General features: G+C 42.4%; 2 long non-coding RNA genes across 6 annotated transcripts in view; one reads left to right on the top strand and one right to left on the bottom strand.

Moving 5' to 3' along the window:
* The window catches only part of LOC139041629 (uncharacterized), a 108,482-nt gene extending 91,344 nt beyond the window's left edge, over window positions 1-17,138 (top strand). For both annotated transcript variants that reach the window (XR_011497127.1, XR_011497126.1), the window contains exons 3-4: window positions 178-9,418; window positions 13,215-17,138. This is a non-coding gene — a long non-coding RNA (uncharacterized lncRNA). The remainder of the gene's footprint in view (window positions 1-177; window positions 9,419-13,214) is intronic.
* The window catches only part of LOC123287838 (uncharacterized), a 73,453-nt gene that overhangs the window by 21,101 nt on the left and 31,481 nt on the right, over window positions 1-20,871 (bottom strand). The window lies entirely within an intron of this gene.

Here is a 20,871-nt window from a genome sequence, read left to right as displayed (position 1 = left end):
AGTGCCCTTTTCTTCAGTGTTTTGTGTCAGTCACAAACTTAATCCTATGAATATATTGCCTTTGCTATTAATTTCATCCTCACGTGTCTTGAAATATTGAAAAAGCAATGTTAAGGAATGGTGACATTATTTTAAAGACTGCAATGTAATGTAATTAATGGTCATTTTCCTGTCTAGGGAGAGGGGGTCAGGAGCAAGGTGGACAGCATCCAGGCTCCAGGACCAAGCCAACTTCAGAGAACTCCTACTTCAACCTTGCTCAGGTGTGAGTTCTTAGGTCACTGTGAAGGACACAGAATACCACTTAAATCTCTTCAGAGAAAGAGTGGTGATTTGCTCAGATGATACAACTGTTGGTAAACAAGCTTGTTTGTATTTATTGAATGGAGGGAAAGTCTTTCATACCTACTGGCTGCCCGGGTTGGTGAGGGTAGAAAGCAGGGAAGATTTTAAAGGGAAGCCTGCTCTTTTCTGTCATAAAGAGAAACATGGTAAAGGAGGAGCTAAAGACTGAGAAATTGCTGGAGGAGAACAAGCTGCAGTCCCCAGTGTCAGGGTTCTTCTGCAAGGTGACGCAGGTTCAGTCCTGTGGAGAGCTGTTGACTATCCTTTGTGCGTTCTGATGCTTTTTCCAATCTTTTTCAATATGATTATTAATATATAAGTAACATACACATCATACAGAAAAAATAAAAATAGAGATGAGAAAAAAAATAGGCAAAATTTATCACTTTTACCCAAACACTATAAATGCTTTCTAGGTTATTTTTTCTCTCATGCGTATGGTATAAACCTCAATAATATTCTATCCTCTGGTAAATATTTGTTGGCTAACTGAACTAATTGACTCATTAAAGGCTATAATCATACAGTCATACGAGTTTGTGCTCTGGTATTTTTTTCCACTTTAACAGCCATTTTAGTTTTCAATATTGGTAGATGGTTGTCGACTTCATTTTAAATGGTTTTGAAAAGTTGTGTTGAGTGGATATGCCACAATTTACTTAATAATATCTATATATTTGGGGAACATTTACATTCTTTTTCCAGTTTTTCTATTATAGATAACACTGCGATAACAAGCTTCTTCCACATTTTGTGGACTACTTCTTTTGGATAGATTCTTTAGATTAGGGGTAGGCAAACTTCTTCTATAAAGGGCCAGATACTAAATATTTTTGGCTGAGCAGGCCGTATGGTCTCTGTCTCAGCTACTCGGTTCTGCTGATATAGTATAAAAGCAGCCATAAACAATACATAAAGGAATGAGCATGTCTATGTTCAAATAAAACTTGATATATGTGCAAGGAAATTTGAGTGTATTTAGTTTTTAATGGGTCATGGTGTGTTATTCTTTTTTGATTTTGTTTCAGTCATATAAAAGATGTAAAAATCATTCTTAGCCCACAAGCTGTACAAAAATAGGCAGCAGATTAGATATGGCCAGTTGGCCTACAGTTTGCTCTAGAGTCTAGGGATCATTGGGTCAAAGGATACACAATCAGCCAGGTCCTTGCTGGGAATTTTGATGGTTACCTTCAACCATATTTCTTGGTTCTTAAATCTCTGAGTTCAGGCACTTAAATAGCCAATGTTTTCATCCTGGACCACATAATTATTAAAAGACTATGCAAAAGAACTACCCTTGCAGTTTATTACCTCTGGCCAGTAACAATTTTCTTAAAATCAACTTAGGATGACAAGACCATATGACAGGTCATCTGGTCCAACTTTCTGCCATGGCCATCTGAAGCAAGAAAAGCTCCAGATTAAAAGGTATCCAGGGGGCCAGCCCAGTGGCGTAGTGAATAAGTTCACGTGCTCTGCTTTGGCAGCCGAGGCTTCACAGGTTCAGATCCCAGGCGCGGACACAGCACCATTCGTCAAGTCTCTCTGTGGCAGCATCCGACATAAAATAGAGGAAGACTGGCATAGATCTTAGCTCAGCAATGATCTTCCTTAAGCGAAAAGAGGAAGATTCACAGCAGATGTTAGCTCAGGGCCAATCTTGCTCACACACACCCAAAAAGGTGTCCAGAACGGGCACTCCAAGATTTCATTATCTAACCTTAATCTTCCCAATTCAAACAATATTTCATTCTAATTTTTCAGTTGAGCCTGGGAACACCTGGCCAGCTGCCACTGTCAAACACACAGACAATTATTAAGCTAATCCCTCTGCATTTCTTTCTCTATTCTGGGTTGATAATGATGAACAAGAACTATTTCCTTTTGTGGACTGTGAAACTGAAGTATAAAAGTGTCTTTTCTCTGATTGGATGGTGACTCAGAAAAAGGGAAAACCATGTTCCCTGCCCCTAGGGCTAACTGTCATGATAGTAAATTAATATTTATTAAGCATCTGCTGGTTGCATTCCACTGTGTGATGCACAATGGCAATTAGTCCCATTCATTACTGCACATTTAAAATTTTTTTCAATTTGTTAAATTGTATCTTGGATGATTAGATTGCTTCAGGCCATAAGTACAAAATTGAAAATATTCAATTAGGACACATATAGCAAAGCAGTGGCAGTTAAAACACGGTGCATTAAAATATCAGCTTAACAGCTACTAGTCTCAAAATCTAGAAGGACCAGATGTACAAGATGTTCTGAAGGCCAGAGGACTTGGTCAGACCAAGAAGGGCAGTAAACTCTTTACAAAGAGGAAATCCTTTCCCCAGAGATCGATAGATGGGATTTGGGGCCCCAGATTTGTGGTGGTTTACCTTATCTGCCAGAGCTTTTCTAAATTGTTTCTTAATTTAAGATATGAAGAAGGTACAGGTCCTGTTCTTATTCCAACTAGAAGTTAAGACTCTTTCAAATAAAAATACTCATTTAAGAACTCTTCTTTATACTCACCCCCATGCTCTAAATATTTTTTCATGGGATGTTTGTATAAACCAGGCAATAAACTACATATGAAGAAAACAATCATTTCTCTTTACGAGAATGTCATAGAAACTAAGGCCAAAGTTAGTCATGGCCGAGGGTCGCTAATGGGTAAAGTGGTATTCCACAGAAATCAGTCTGGGGAGGAAAGTAAGGAGGGGTTTGCTTGTCTTTATCTTTACAAATGAAAGAAGAAATCAAACGTTGGCTTAGTAAATATGTTACTGGTTCTAAATCACCTGGCTGTTAATAAATACTGCAGAGAAAAGAGGTTAATCAAAATAGCTTTGACCAGATTTTTTTTCCTTTTTTTTGGAAGATTAGCCCTGAGCTAACTGCTGCCAATCCTCCTCTTTTCACTGAGGAAGACTGGCCCTGAGCTAACATCCATGCCCATCTTCCTCTACTTTATATGTGGGACGCCTACCACAGCATGGCTTGACAAGCGGTGTCATGTCCGCATCTGGGATCCAAACCAGCGAACCCCAGGCTGCCAAAGCAGAACATGTGCACTTAACCGCTGTGCTACCGGGCTGGCCCCTTGACTAGATTTTTTAATGGTCAAAACTGATGAGATTTAAGAGGAACATTTAATAGGATGAAATTTAATAGGGAAATATATACAAGGATATATCTAGAGGGAAAAGAAAAGTCAACCAAGAATACAGATGCAATATTGGGATGGAGCAGTTAGGCCTCAAGACAATAAGGAAGAACTTGGGCTCATATTTGACAATGAACTGAATTAAATTAATAATAGAGTGTCACTGGAGATAAGCCAATATAAAGTTAGGCTATTTTGATGTTTGCCATCATGTCATAGGTTCACATGTGCAAAAATGCTTCTATGCTAAACTCAAAAAAGCATAATTCCGAAATAGTGCCTAAGAACCACCTGGAGAGTCTTTAAAATGAGACTCCATAACTAACACTGCAAATATAATATAATAGGTTCTTGAGAAAGATCCTAAGAATCTGTATTTTTTTTTTTTTTTGAGGAAGATTAGCCCTGAGCTAACTGCTGCTAATTAATCTTCCTTTTTTCACTGAGGAAGATTGGCCCTGAGCTAACATCCATGCCCATCTTCCTCTACTTTATATGTGGGATGCCTGCCACAGCATGGCTTGACAAGCGGTGCCATGTCCGCACCCGGGATCTGAACCAGCAAACCCTGGGCCGCTGAAGTGGAACATGCCAACTTAACCACTGTGCCACCGGGCCGGCCCCAAGAATCTGTATTTTAAACAAGCTTGCTCCATGATTCATATGCAAATTGGTCTCTGGACCATGCTTTGAGAAACATCACTCTAGAAGGTGATCAATTCTCTTCAGTCACTCTGTGTGCAGTTTAGGTGTCTAACATTGGTATGTGGTGCTGCTACGACTTTCAATTGAGTCATCTGTATACTGGGCTTTGTACAGACCTGAGAATTAAGACTAATTACATTCATGTGCAAGTCATCCACTTCTGTTTTTCTATTTCTTTAAAAATATAACTTTTATTAAACCAACTGCTCAAATGATACATACTATGATTTGAATATTTCTCTGTTCTCTAAGCTTCTTGAAAGCAGGGACAGTTTTTGTTCACTCTGGTGGCCCTAGTACTTAGCACACCAGAATTCAATTATATATATACAAACATAAATATATATATATGTATATTGTGTGTGTGTGTGTGAGGAAGATTGGCCCTGAGTTAACATCTGTTGCCAAGCTTCTTCTTCTTGCTTGAGTAAGATTGTTGCTGAGCTAACATTTATGCCAATCTTCCTCTATTTTTATATGGGACACAACCACAACATAGCTTGATGAGGGGTGATTGGTCCACACCTAGGATCTGAACTCGCAAACCCCATGCAACCAAAGCACAGTGCACAAATTTAACTGCTACGCGACTGGGCTCGCCCCTCAATTATATTTTTTGTTGGATGTTAGGCACAATGTGAATGAATTATTAATGTTGTAAGACATGATATATGATATATAACCTATATCCATATTTAAAGAAATATAAATCTGAGTAACAGAAGTTCCCACTTATATTCAAGCTTTATCACTATGAATAGAAAATTTTTACTCATTCTTGTGTTCAGAATTCACCCATTCTTTCCTACTCTGGCTGAGGGGTTGGGAGTCATTTCAGATTACCTTAACAGTTGATTACAATTTATCACAGAGAAGGTATTAAGTGCCTTCTCAGGAACAACACTGTGTCCCTCTCCCCTCCCTGCACTTCACTCTCAGTCCATTCAGGTCTAAACCTGCCCCCTCTCAAGAAAAGACTGCTTTCAGTTTCTCACGCTGTGATGCTATTGCCATATTTATATTCTAAGTTCCCAAAATCCCAGGTCTTGTGCTTTCTTGTTCTCTTGATTAACAGACTTTCTCTCTCTCTCACATAGACACACATAGACACACACACACACACACGCTGAAGTGTACAGTATTTGATTTGCCTATTTCTCTTCTTCTAACCTCTCCTGTCTTCTCTACTTAAACTTCCTCCTACCCACTTATCAATGTCATTTGGGAGTTACTCTTCGTAATTTTTTTTTTTAAAGAGTGGCACACGAGCTAACATCTGTTGACAATCTTCTTTTCTTCTCCTTCTCCTTCTTTTTCTCCTCCCCAAAGCCCCCCAGTACCTAATTATATATTCTAGTTGTGAGTGTCTCTGGTTGTGCTATGTCGGATGCCACCTCAGCATGGCCTGATGAATGGTGCCATGTCTGCACCTGGGATCCAAACCCGTGAAACCCTGGGCTGCCGAAGCGGAGCGTGCGAACTTAACCACTTGGCCAAGGGGCTGGCCCCTGTCATTTTTTGCCAGATAACATACTAACTCACCTTCCCAAGCTTTAAGATCATTTTGAAGTTGTATCCTAATGGGATTTCTCCTTGTTCCATGAAGATTTTACTGTTTAAACCAAACAAAATTCTTTTAAACCAAGTTATATAGTGGTTTCCTCATAAGGCAATCCTTGCTCACGACTTTAAGTTTGAGCTTTAGTGAACTGTTGCATTGAGTAAATTGTTGCATATACTTGAAATATATATTTGAAATATATTTGTTAAAATAACATGATTTCAGGAAAAAAAAAAGTCCCCTGGAGAAAGATGAATGATATTGGGGCTATTTCATTACAGACCAGAATGTGGAGGGTTAACTGTGTTCATCTGCAAGAAGGGCTTTTGGGAAAGAGATATATGATTACTAGTTATCCATGTCTAGAGAGGATAAATAAGAAACTCAGGGCTTAACTTAAAGCAAGAGAGCCACAAGTTAGCAGCAGGAGGAACTCGACTGCAGCAGTCAACTGAGGATGAGAATAGCAAACACATGGGAAACTTTGGGATTTCACTTGCCTAAAAGCAGGACCTGGCTGAGAGTCTCTCTTGAAGCCCCATGGAACTGGAAGAATTATAAAAAGAAAGCACAACTACATGGAGGGATACAGAAATGATTTTTCCCAAGTTAAAAAAAAAAGGAGCTTTTGATATTGCTTGCATATGAGATGATCAAAGATCAAATGAGATAGCAACAGGTGCCCAAAGAACAAAGGAGGTGACGACCCTAAGGACTGGCCTGTGATATGTTACACAGAAGGCTGGCAAAGGTTTGGATAACATAATACATACCGAAAACATTCATTTGTTCACTCATTCATTCAGCAGTGTGTACTGGGTGCCAACTACATGCCAGATCCTGTTCTAGGCACTCGAACATGTGTAGTTTACATGCTATTAGAGGGTCACTAACAGGAAATAATAAAGGTAGCAAATAAGTAAATCATAAAGTATGTTAAGAAATGATAAGTGATGAGAAAGAAAGAAAAAGGTAGAGTGGATTAAAAGGGATCAGGAGTGCAGGGGTGGGTGCTGAGATGCAGAACGAGAGTGGTCCAGCCAGGGCAGGTCTCACTGAGAACAAGGATTTGAGCAAAGACTTGCAGGATGGGGGGAGGGAGGGAGGCCAGCGGCTGTCACTGGGGATGACTGCTCGAGGCTGAGGGAAGAGCTGAAGCAAAGGCCCTAAGGCACAAGGCCCCTGTGGGGGTTGGAGGAACAGCATGGAGGCCACGTGGCTGGAAGGGAGTGCGGGAAGAGAAACGGGGGAGGAGGTTGGAGGTAAGAGGGGTGGAAACAGATCATGAAGGGCTGTGTAGACCTTGGTCAATACTTTCAATTTTACTGTGAGTGAAACAGTAGCCACGGCAAGGTTTCAAGCGGAGGAGTGACAGGATATGACTTTCATCTTAAAATGTTCACTCAGACTGCTGTGTTGAGAATCGGCTAAAGAAGGAAAGAGCAGAAGCAGAGAGCCCTTCAAGAGGCTCTTGCCGTGAGACGAGAGACGATAGTGACTCCGACTGAGGTGGTGGCAGTAGAGGTAATAAGTTAGGGTGATAGCAGGTTATAAACAAGGAAGAAAAATGGTCCAAGAGCTGCCATAGACAGGTTGTACCCATACAGGAAAGAGTCACACATTCCTTTTTTCATCAAGGAAACGAAATCAACCACTGTGTGTTTGCCTTGTTTATGTTGAATGTTGCTGCATAATTTCTCAAAATGACTGACAGCATTTGAGGTAGAGATGAGTTTCCTCTGGCTATTATTGGAGAACAGCAGAGTAATTTCTCTTACAACGGAACACACTGATGTTATTTGTGGGTTTAGACTGCAGTGATTACTCTGTTTGTCTGCAAACAAAGTAAATTGCCTTAAAAAATAAATTGGAAGCTCATTTGAAAGTAGAAGACCATTTAGGGGACAAGCGTAAGTGAGGAATATAAAAGAAGTGTCCCTTTGTACACAAGGGAATTATTTGGTTTTCTTTATCTTGATCTCGATCAAATATTGAATGGCATGGACTGTCCGAGACATACACTATGCTATTGGGTTCTCGCTTTCAAAATGGAATTCCACCTTCCTCTGCAGTCCACCACAGTGCCCACTCTATCAGGGGCAGATCTAGTTTCAGCCTCCCACCCCTTCTGTACCCGCAAGCCTCTGTGCTGAGATTTCCTGGTCTTGGTGTCAGTGGCCGATAATGCTGTAGGGAAGAAGGTCACTCAGATCTGCAGAATCATCTACAAAGGCTCATCAGGGCACAGAGGTCATAGTCAATCCCTTCATCTCCCAGACTCTTTCAGAGGGGAGCCCTTCTGTAGTAAGGGATCCTGAGCAAGGGCCATCCAGTCAATGAATGGGTACAGTATCCCAGGCACTGTGCTGGGTGCTGAGAATATCACTCAGGGAGCACTTGTTGCTGCTGGAAGGTTAGAAAATGAGTTTTTCTCATTCAGCCAACATCTGTCTCTTTGTAAATTCTGCCTCCATCTGGAATTTTGTCCTCTGGACAGGAATACTCAATGACTGTATCTATCCCTGGGTATCAGCCCTTCTTGTGTTTGTAGACATGACTATCTTCATGAATGGGTACAGAATGGACCCTGCTCCTTGAAGCCTGAATCACCCTGGAACAGTTCCTGGAATCATCTAGAAAGACAGAAGCAAATGTGGCTCACCTGGGTATTACGCCTTGCACTGCTCTACCGGCCCCATGGGATCCCTGCCGGAGTGCACACACCCATCTTTCCAGACCCCTGGAACACTACTGTCCCCCTGATGTTCTTCTAGTGGCCAATCTCTAGCCTGATCATGTTGCCTAGGCCTCTGTCCAGCCCATCCCTGTTTCCTTTTTATTATCCATCGTTTCTAAGGTATTAGCAAAACTCCTGTCTGAATGGCTCAATTAGTTCTTTGGATAGATAAGTAGACTTGGGGCCTCTGTGCTGCCCTACAAGACCCTTCCCCAAACCCAGGGCACGTCCCTGCAGGGTCAGCCCCATTGTCCTCTGTCCATGTGTCTGTTACACCCCACGAACTGGTTCTGCATTCCAGCTAGCACCACCTCCCTTCCCTATCCAGTATGACCAGGGCTGAGTGCAACCAGCCTCCGGCCACGGGGTAGCATTGCCTTTCCTGGCCCTAGAGCTAGTGACATGGCTGCTGGGCCCATAAGGAATCTTAATTAAAGGCAATAGAGCAAAGGAGAGTATGGCCCAACCTAGTTTCTGATAGGCTCTCCTTGGTCTTATGAGTGGAAATGGAAGATATCCTGATCCTAGATATCTTCCCCTGTGCCTGTGAGCTTGACCACACTATGGACAACACTGGCAGGAGTGGGAAGTTAATGTCATGCCCATGATATGAGGTCAATCTTTCAACAGCATTCAACCAGGACTCACAACACCTGGCTGTAAAGGGGCCACTAGAGTGGCAGTAGGCAAATCAGAGTCCTAGACGTAAAAACTAAACAGGATCCTAGTGGTCTGCTGTGGAAGCAGCTCTGCCTGCTGGGGTTCCTCAGCTCTGTTTGTGTAGTGACCCTCCAGCCAGCGTCCCTCAGCCAGGACTTTATCTGCCTCTTCTGGTTGTAAAAAGAATTGCCAGGGCCTCTTGGAGTCAATAAGAATGGTCAGAAGGACTTCCTGCAGATCCTGTGATGCAGATGGTAAGAAGCCCCAGGCACTCAGAGCGTGAAGGTGCCATGACTAGCTGTCGAACCTTCTCTATCCTGACCAGTTTGTTGTCTGGGGATGTCCGATGTGGCCAGGAAAGTTATATGTCTGTTTACAGAACCTGGTTGTGGTGGGCTCATACATGGCTATGTTCTGAGGAAGAGAAGGCCCAGAGCAGAAAGTAGGTAAGGACGTACAAATGCAGATGAATTAAAAAGAAAAGAAGGAAGATAGGGAGAGAGGAAGTGGGAGAGAGACGAAAGAAAGAAAAAAACAAAGGAAGGACGGAAAGAAGGAAGGGAGGGAGGAAGGGAGGGAGGAAGGAAGGCAGGAAGGAAGGAAGGCGGGAAGGAAGGAAGAAAACACAGCAAGGTAGGGAAGAGCTGATTGATGACAAAGGGTTAGCACTTAAGATTCTAGAGATCTTCTCCCACATCAAGCTACACTAATCAATATCCTACTTGTGTCTTTTGTTATATTAAAACAAACACGTTTTCTACCTTCTAAAACAAAACCTTTTCTCCATTTCTGGTTGCCCTGGATTTGAAATTTTAAGCAAAGAAGTAGTAACTGTCCACCCAGATCAGAGGGTAGATAATGAAATTCATGAGACATTTCTTGTAAAATACTTTGAATCCTGAACAAAATGTGTCAAAAGGAGGAATAAGCACATTGTCCATCTGGACTCAGGAAATACTTGCATTCTTCATGAAGAGCCTAGATAGTAGTCAAGGTATTGATTTTTGTCCCATGATTTGGGGGTGCTATGCTGCTACAGAGCTGCTTAATCAAATAAATAATTGGGGTGTATTTATTTTATCCTAATGGAGTGAAGCAGCAGTGTAGAATATAGCCATGAAGTGCCCAGAGACATTCAACAGTGAACTTCAAAGTCACCTTGACCATGATTTCTAGTGTCTTCTATTCACCCTAGTATAGAAATCCAGGGGGTGGGGGTGGAGGGGCATTCTCCCAGATTTCCTTAAAGGAGAAGCAAAATTAGTAATCTGAACAACTCGAGAGTGTCAGTATGGCATGGATCATTGTGAGTATGTCCAATGTGAATTTTTGTGGGCCAAAATGAGTTGATCTGTTCTGAATGGGCTAAAGTCAATTCACTACATTTTACTAAGTGTGAAACAAAGACCCCAGGGTCTGGGAGTGAGAATGTATTTCCTAGCAGTCAGCTCATTTCTATGAATGATATTGAGTTGGCCATCAAAGAATTGCTTTCCAGAGGATCATTGCATCCTGGACAGCTGCAAACAAAAGGACTTGCAGTAAAATCCGGAATCACTTTGTGAAGTCAGCATCCACCTTTGTTAATGATTAGCCAATACAAGGCGAAGGTTCTATATGAATCTGCACCTGGAAAACACAACCAAAAACAGCACTAACGAGACTGAGCTAGATGTCGTTTTCATCTGAAAAGTAGGGTTGTTTTTATTAAAAACTAAAGAATGTTTAAAAAGAGCTACCTGTATAGCACAAGGTAAAGAGCCCTGCTCAAAAATATTTCCCCCACTATCCAATACCCCAAATTCACCACTAGATATGTATTTCTTTAAAGGAAAAATGGTACAGTATTAAGTACACTAGATTTAGAGTCAGACACCTACATTCTAACACTCAGGCACCAGAGGCAAGTCCTCCAAACTCTGAGGGCCACAGTTTCCTTATATGCAAAGTGCTGACCATAAAACCTCCCTTACCAGCTTCACAGGGTTGTTTTTCATACTCAGCTATGTCTGTCTCCATCCTATATAGTAACCTTACTTCCTGCCAACCACCTTTACAGAGTGTGTCTTCCTAAGCTCCTCTCTATCTTTATCCCTTTTTAAAATTATTGTTTTCTATGCAACATCTGTTGCAGCCAGCAGTATGTCAATTGTCTGGAATCTCTTTCTTGTCACAGTTTAGGATTTCTTGAAATCACAGGTTTCAACATCACTGAACACTCCATGTGACGACTGAGGGAAGAGTGTCTCTTGGCCTTTCTGAGCCGCTCGGTTGCTTTGTTTTTTCACTCAGAGCCATGAAGAGAGACAGCTTTGGCCAAAAGAAAAACAGGTGGTGTGAGCCTGATTATCACCCTGTGGTCCTCCCTTTCTCATTTCCTTTTTTTGCCTTTCTAGTCATGCTTTATTTGCATATCTACCCCACCATTCGAAGGAGATGCCATTTCTGCTCTCTCACACCCAGTCTTTGCACTTCCTTTCCCAAGGCAGCTGTTCGAATGGAAATACTGTGGGCTTTCTAATGCTACAGACAGCAGTTCTAATCCTGGCTCTGGTATTTACAAACCAAGTGATTAACGGTGACTTCTCTGCACTTCGATCCCCTCATCTGCGTAAATGGAAATCATGTCTATTTCAAGGGGCTCTTGTGTGATGAAAGATTATATATGTGCACCTGAGTCATACAAAGTGATCGATAAACATTAATTCCCTTATTCCATTATAGATGCTTTCTTCTTCTTTTTATTCTTTGCTGTGTCTTACTTCCATCCTAAGATTCCTTACCATCAAAGTTATTTGTACCTTTCCTTCCCAATCCTTTCTCTATCTTCATCATCTTCTCTGAGCCCTTTGGGCACTCCACCTGAAGGGTTAAGCAAAGGAGCTTTGGTCTCAGAGAGCCTGGATGCAAAACTTGGATTCCCTGCCTCCCAGCTCTCTCACCACAAACAAGCCACCCACCTGCCCTGTTAAATGGGCTAACCATAAGGGCTCATCTTATAGGTTGCTGTGATTCAAAGTGATGGTACACATAAAAAGCTTCACAGAGTAGGCTTCATGTGTAGTACATAGTCACTAATGTTAGCTCTATTCTGTGTCCCCCCGATTCAACTTTCCATGATCAGTCTGGACCAGTAACTTTAGCTCATGATTCACTCTCTATTATCTGATTTACTCAGTATAAGAAGAAACAGATGATCCCCAATGGCCTTGCTCTGGACGAAGAATACACTAGTCAGTTTAAAATCAGCCATCTGCCAGCTTCTTCCAATTCAATGCTCATAGAACATGGTTTTGCTTTTTTTCTCTAAAAAGTAGATATTCAGTAAAGAATAGAGATTCTCCAGTAGTGTGATAGAGATCCAGATATCACTCCCAATAAAATTTCCCATTTATGAAAATTAATCTACTCCTGGGTTCCACAGATCGTTTTCTCTGTTATTATGCTGTCATGCCCAACTTCCTGACAACACACCTACCATCACAGTGCCCCAACCTCTAGGCCCAAACCCCACTTCTTCCTAACACAATTCTGGCCCAGGATCTGCTATGGCTCTGTGTTATTGGACCCAATTCTACCGTGTTCTAGATATACCTCTGCCCCTTAACCTGCTTGCTGATAATACACAAGCAAAAAGCACTCCACAAGATTCAGGTCAACAGCTCCCAGTAATTGAATGCAAAGTAGGTATCTGTTCTGGGCTAAAACGTTCACATACTTTATCTCAGTTAATCCTCATAAGTACCATTTTTATTCTTGTTTTACAGATTAGAAAACTCAGAGAGGTTAAGTAGTTTCCTCAAGGTCATTTAACTAGTTATTTAACTTGTGTCAGGACCTGAGGGCAGGTCTGTCTGATTGCAACGCCTGTCCTCTTTCTGCTCAGTGCTTCCTTAACAGGAATTGGCGGAGGAGGAGAGGAGATTATTCAGAAGTTATAACCCCTAGAACTCCCCAGAGCTTCCCCAAGGCCCTGCTTTCCAGGATTTCAGGTGCCACACTCTAATTTGATATTGTCCTGAACATGGGAATTCTATCTTTCATCTGTAGGTTATTGTTCAGTGCTGGGCCTGTGCTAGGTACTCAATATGCAATTCCCAGGAAGACATGCAGTCTGTCCTCAAAAAGCTCACAGCAGAGTGAAGAAGCTTGGTTTTCCAGATCAACGGATGGTGAGTTGCAGAGAATCTTCAAGAACTCTACCATCTTTTGACATGTCAGGGATCTAAATGAAAAATGAAAAATATGGAAATGGGTCTTTTGAAAGCACCTTCTTGAGCAACTGCTCAGGTTCAAGATAGGTGAGCTCAAGATAAGGTTTTACTATAGATGATGTAACTGCTCTAACTACAACCAAGGAAAAAGCAAGGTTGGAAGTCTTCCTGAGGCCACTCCAAGTTCTTCCAGTGAAGGTAACCATTGCGTATCCTCTTCTTTAAGGAGAACAAAGGTGTTCTGAGGTAGTGGATTCCCAAGCATGAGGCTGCTTCAGGAATCCCAAGCTCATAGTTCTATGTCTGGGTTCATTCATCACTGTGGATGCAAGCTACTACTTCTCACAACCTAGAATTTACTATTGAAGCTGAGTTTAACCACAGTATCACTGGTGATGGAGACCACTGGGGATCAGCTACTTGGAACTGAGGAAGGAGTGGTACCCAGAATTCATAAAAGCCCCTGATGATATATAGCAGGAGTAAAGGAATTCCACTACCTACGCAAAAGGCTGTGCCTTTACATGCTGATTACAAGCCTCTGTGATAATTTTTTCTTAAAATAAACCAAGACTCAGAATGGTGTCATCCCCAGTTCTTGTGTTTATTCATTTATACACACATTCATTCAAAAAATATTTAGGTACTTACTGTGTGACAGGCACTATTCTAAGTGATGGAACACAGCAATGCATAAGTCATTCAAGGTTACTGCTCTCCAGTGGAGGAGACAGAAAATAAACCCAGAAAAAAGTAAACGCACAAAACACTTTTAGGCAGTGATAAGAACTTTGAATACATCAATGATAATAATAACAATAATAATACTAGCAGCTAAACTTATATAGTGTTAATTATGATCCAGGCAATGTTCAAAATGCTTGACATATATTAACTCATTTGATCTTCACAACCTTATGAGGGAAGTATTACAGTTATTTCTATTTAACAAATGATAAAAATGAGGCATAAAGAGGCTTAATAATTTGCCTGAGTTCATGGGAATAAGGTTATGTGACAGAGAGTGGTGATATCAAGAGTGGGTGCTACTTTAGACAAAATAGTCAGGGAAGACTGTCCTAGGACATTGTATTAGTCAGAGTTCTCCAAAGAAACAGAATCAATAGAAGAGAGAGACAGAGAGACAGAGAGAGAGAAAGAGATTTATTATAAGGTATTGGCTCACACGATTATGGAGGCTGAGAAGTCTCAAGATCTGCTCTCGGCAAGCTGGAGACAGGAAAGCCAGTGGTATAGTTCAAAGCCCTGAAGGTCAGAGAGCCAGTTCAAGTCTGAAGATCTGATTCCAGTCCAAGTCTGAAGGCATGAGAACCCGGAGCTGAAGGCAGGAGATGATGCACACCCCAGCTCCAGCACTTGGGCAAAGATTGAATTCCTCCACCTGTTATTCCATTGAGGCCCTGAAAGGATTGGACAATGACCACCCATATTGGGGAGGGCCATCTACTTCATGGGGTCAACCAATTCAAATGCTAAATTCTTTCAGATACACCCTCACAGACATACCCAGAAGTAATGTTTAACCAGATATCTGGGCATCCTATGATCCAGTCAAGTTGATTTATAAAGTTAACTGTCACAAGTCCACCCCTTGTCAACTTGGCAGCATACACATCTTCTTAAACCATACTTAATCTCCAAGTAAAGATGACAACAAGGCCATAATTCCACCTAACATGATACAACTATTCTGAATACAACTGAAAATGCTCTAACCTCTTCCCCAGAAGAGGAGGTAAAGTCTTTGACTAATGTTGACTCTTCTCCTTGATATCCTGTAACTTAAATCTATGATGTAAAATTAACAAAACATAAATACCATGATAGAAAGTCAATATATATTATTTTACATGATAAGCGAATAAGGGAGGAAGAAAACAAAGATATTTGATACACACACACACGCAAATGTATTCACAACAAACTAAGGAGGAAATACTCATTGTAATAACAGTCCTCATTTCTATGACTGATCACGTGGTTGCGGCTGGTATTTATAACTACCTTCTTCCACTACCCATTCCATATTCCCCTTGCCTTCAACAAGCACTAAGCAAAGTGAACAACTAGGTGCTAGTTGAAGTTCTGCCCACTGAGAGGATTTCCCTTCATCACTTTCCTTCAGGAATGTCCGAGAAAGGGACTGTAGTTCCTCAGCTATCCAGTTTGGGGTAGTTCTGCATATCATTCAGAATCATCTGTAAACTAGGGCTGAGTCTCCTCTTCCTCTGTCAACAGATGATAGAGAATTCTCCATGAGGCCGTAGGTACAGTCTGGCAGAGAGAAGGTACTGTTGTAGGAGTGGAGACCATGGACATTTGGGCCACTTCTTCATGTAACTTACTTGTGCCTTCAGGGCCTGCTCAGGCCTGATCAGATATACACCGCTTCCATTTGATGACGGAGTGCTGCTGTGCGTGCATGTCCCGCTTTATGGCTTGGTGGGTCAGACAACACCCAGTTCATGATGGGCAGCTCAGGTTGCATGGTATCTTGGTGGCCTGTGGGTAAGTCCTCAATCTCTTCTAAGGTCCAGCAGCAAGCCAACAGCTGTTTCTCAAAATGAGAGTAATTATCTGCAGAAGATGGCAGGGCTTTGCTCCAAAATCCTAAGAGCCTATACTGTGATTCACCTATTGGGGCCTGCCAAAGGCTTCAAACCGCGACCCTATCTGCCACTGACACTTGAAGCACCTTTGGATGTGCTGGATTATGGCGACAGAGCAGCTTGCATAGCATCCTGGACCTGTTTCAGAGTCTTCTGTTCTGGGCCTACTTAAACCTAGCAGATTTTCAGATCACTCAGTAAATGGGCCAGAGTAACATATCTAAATGATGAATATGTTGCCCCTGAAATCCAAAGAGGCCCATGAGGCACTGTACCTCTTTTTTGGTGGTAAGAGGAGCCAGATGCAACAACTTATCCTTCATCTTAGAAGGAATATCTCAACACGCTCCACACCACTGGACACTGGACTCCAAACATTTCACTGAGATAGAAGGCCCTTGAATTTCTGTTGGATTTCTTTCCCACCCTCTGGCATGCAAATGTCTTACCAACAAGTGTAGAGTAGTTGCTATTTCTTGCTCGATAGGTCCAATGACCATAAAGTCATCAATGTAACGGGCTAGTGTGATATCTTGTGGAAAGGAAAGGTGGTCAAGATCCCTGCAAACTAAATTATGACATAGGGCTGCAGAGTTGATAAACTCCTGAGGTAGGACCGTGAAGATGTGTATTGTTGGCCTTGCCAGTTGAAAGCAAACTGCTTTTGGTTGACCACATGTATGAGGATGGAGAAAAAGGCACTTGCCAGATCAGTAGCTGCATACCAGGTACCAGGGAATATGTTAATTTGCTCAAGCAATGAAAGCAAATTTGGTACAGCAGCTACAACCGGAGTCACCTCATTAAGCTTATGATAATCCACTGTCACTCTCCAAGATCCATCTGCCCCCTGCACAGGTCAAATTGGCAAGTTGAGTGGGGAAGTGGTAGGAATCGCCATCTTTGCATGCTTCAAGTCCTTGATGGTGGCACCAATCTAAGCAATACCCTGACAAATAAAAATGGCAAGCAATAGGATATATTGGAGAATATGAGGAAGCCATTTGGTATAAACCTAATTCGGCCTGACCTTGTCTTTCCAAAAGGGCCTGACCGTGGCTGTTGAGCATGCATTGTATATCTGCTTTAGATATTCACTATGGCAAGAACAAAGGCCCTTGAGATAAAGGTGCAACTTCCCTCCCCCTCCCAATGTTGGCATCTCCTTAAGGATTAAGCATCTTTCCTTAGGCTAGAAACTGATTGCTGCACTCACCTGTGACTGCCCAGTTCGAGACAATAGACTTGCCTCCTGCTACGCCCTCTGAGATAGCAGACCCACTCCCCACTGTGTCCATCAAGCGCTGTGCTGACAGGGCAATCTTGTGACTATTGTGGGAGGGGCATTTCAATCATATGTGAAACGTCCTGTTTGGGGGTATATAACCACTCTGTATACCTCACTTCTTTGGTGCCCTTTCTTCCTTCAGGAAGAAAGGCCCCGGGCCATGGTCCTCAGATTTCAGCTCAGAATAAACTCACCCAAATTTTCATTTATAGATTGGTTATGGATTATTTTCGTCGACAACCCCCAGGAATGCAGTATTGTTTTTGGTTTGCTCTTTTCCTAGATAGAGGCAGTTCTAGTGGCTTCCACTTGGCCTCTCCCACCATGATAGCTCTCACTCCACAGGTCAGGGAACCAACGTGGAATTCCGCTAGCTGCTGAGTATATCTATCCCAATTTTGCATTCTGGAACTGGGAAATGACCACAGGATGGATTCAGGGACCCACTGGACTCACTGTGGGAAAAATCTGAGCTAAAACTTCATTGATCACCTGACCTCCATAAGCCTCTATTCGGACTGGGGCCATAGTGGCGTTTCGGGTCTCCTGGAATTAATGTCAGTTCAGAGCCCGCATCCAGTAGTTCCTGAAAGGTCTGATTATTTCCTTTTCCCCAGTGCACAGCTACCCTGGTAAGAGGTCATAGGTCCCTTTGGGGAGGGCTGGGAGAAAGATTGAGTATAAATTTTTAGTAGTATACTGGGGTCCTTCCTTGTCTTAGTCAGTTTGGGCTGCTATAACAAGAATACCATTGACTTGGGGGCTTACACAGCAAACATTTATTTCCCACAGTTCTAGAGGCTAGGAAGCCCAAGACCAAGGCACTGGCAAATCCGGTGTCTGTTGAAGCATTCCAACAGGTCTGCAGATGGCTGTGTTCTCCTTGTAGCCTCACAAGGTGAAGAGCAGAGACTGAGGAAGCAAATTCTCTTGTGTCTCTTCTTATAAGAGTGCTAATCCCATTCATGAGGGTCCCACCCTCACAATCTAGTTACCTTCCAATGGCCCCATCTCCAAATACCATCACATTGGGGATTAGCCTTCAACAAATGAATTTGAATGGTTCACAAACATTCAGTACACAGCATTCCTCAAGGGAACACAGCCTCCTTTTCAATCAAGGGGTTTTGTGTCTATAAATGGGCTCAAGTCTAGGAATTGATTAAAGGGCCATGACTCTGTTTTAATAGATCAGGTTAGACTTTAGTTCACTTGACCTAGAAGTTTTCTGCCTATACAGATCAAGTAAGAATTTAGTAGGCTTCCTATCTGATTTCTAGGAAGACTATGATCAACTAGTCAACTCCACAGGTCTGCATGAGTCAGCGCATTTTGATCACTGCTTTGATTTTGCTATCCATTACAGTAATCACTCTCACCTTGCCATTGGTGTTGAGTGCTGCCACTTGGCCTCAGCCACCCCAGGATCCAATTATTCCCATTGCATTTAGGTTTCTCAATTCAGTGACTAAAGTTCCCACTGTGATGTCTGGCCTACAGAGAAAAAAAAATCACAGAGCTCTTCAGGGATGTTGGAGCTTCCCTTGCAAATTTACTTCTCACAGTATTGGTGAAAGGTATGTGTTCCGGACTCTCCCAGGATGGGTGAATAGGTCTTACATGACAAATCCACTCTAACATTCCAATCCCCTAAGACTTTCAATGCCTTCCTCTACAATGAACTAAGGCAGGCTGGGTATTTTCAGTTCACTCACTGTGGGCCACCTTTTGATTTATGTTTCACCAAACCAAGCAAACAAATTGTTAGAGCCCTTTCTAACTCCCTGAGCTACAACGTTAAATGCAGAGTCTCTGCTTAGTGAGCCCATATCAATAAATTCGGCCTGATCCAAACTTATGTTCTTTTCTCCATTATCCCACACTCTCAGTATCCATTCCCACACGTTTCCAGGATTGCTATCTGGATAAATTAGAAAATTCAAGTAGTGCTTTTGGAGTGTAGCATACATCCTCATGGATCACACTTTGTACCTCACCTTTAGGGCCCTGATGGGACTAGTTATAGGTCTAGAAGCAGACGGGTGGTAGGGGCAGGTCCTGAGGAGAAGCAGCATTGTCCACATGCCAACTGCTTCAGGAGAGGCCATTACAGTTTCTCAGGCAATACAGGGCTAATCCCCTCAGAGGGAAGTGGAAAGGGGGGTTGGGGATGCTACTGCCACTGGGGGGAAGGAGGTTACTTCCACTGGGGATGGGGAGAACACTTTCACTCAGGGTGGAGAGATCTCTTCCAGTAGCAAAAAGGACTCATCAGAACTTAGGGGCTTGAGGTCCCCAGCTTCATCACGGCCTTCCCACATGTCCCCATCTCAGCTTACAGGATCCCATTACTTCACAATCAATGCCCTCATTTTTACAGTAGACACTCTGCGAGGGTGGGAATTCAACATACACTATAATTCAGGCAGTCACAGAATAAGATTCTGCATTTGGTTTTCAGCAATCTCTGCCCTGCCTTTACAGGAGATAATGGTCTCTTTCAGGGCACACATAAAAGCCTTTGGGTCATTTATACAGTGCTTGAGCTGGGAAGTCAAATCCCTGAGCTCACCCTCTTTTTTTTTATTTTGCAGGGGAAGATTCACTCTAAGCTAACATCTGTTGCCAATCTTCCTCCTTTTTTCTTCCTTTCCCCCCTGAAAGTCCCAGTACATAGTTGTGTATAGTTATTAGTTATTCTTCTTCTTTTATGTGAGCCACTGCCTCAGCATGGCTACAGTCAGAGGAGTGGTGTGGTTCCATGCCCGGAACCAAACCCCGGCTGCCAAAGTGGAGTGCGCTGAACTTTAACAGCTAGGCCATCAGGGCTGGCTCTCCTCTCCTTTTATCACTTTGTCCAGAGACATTAGGAGCTTCCAACTAATGTCATTATATTCGTTAGTTTTCCCGAAATGTTCAAAAGTATCACATACACAGTCATTCAGCTCCTTGCTTCTTATAGGTGGTTGATTAGGAGTATCCAGTGCAGATATTTTGCATATCTCTATTACCAGTTCACTCCATGGACTGTCAGTGTTCTCTTTACTACTGGAAAGAAAAACATTAGTGTCTTAAGTCTAGCAGATTAGAAAGCCAGTTCCAGAAAGCCTAGCACCAATTCAGGAAACTCATCCTTAAAATTCTGTTTCTCTAAAACCACTCTCAGTACCAAAATGTGTATTGGTCTGGGTTCTCCAGAGAAAGAGAACCAATAAGATATATATGTATGTATATACATATATATATATTACAAGGTATTGGCTCATACAGCTATGGAGGCTGAGAAGTTTCACAATCTGCCATCTGCAAGCGGGAGACTCAGGAAAGCCATTGGTATAGTTCAAAGGCCTGAGAACCACAGAGCCAACGGTATAGATTCAGTGCAAATCTGAATCCTGAGAACCAGAGGCACCAAATACAGGAGAAGACTGATGTCACAGCTCCAGCAGTGAGGCAGACAGCAAATTCAACCTTACTTGCCTTTTTATTCTATTCAGGGCCTCAATGGATTGGATGATGACCACTCACATTGGGGAGGGCAATCTACTTTACTCAGTCAACCAATTCAAATGCTA

Source organism: Equus asinus, chromosome 22 (assembly GCF_041296235.1).
Source record: "Equus asinus isolate D_3611 breed Donkey chromosome 22, EquAss-T2T_v2, whole genome shotgun sequence".
Taxonomy (NCBI): Eukaryota; Metazoa; Chordata; class Mammalia; order Perissodactyla; family Equidae; genus Equus; species Equus asinus.
This window is presented reverse-complemented; position numbering and strand designations above follow the sequence as displayed.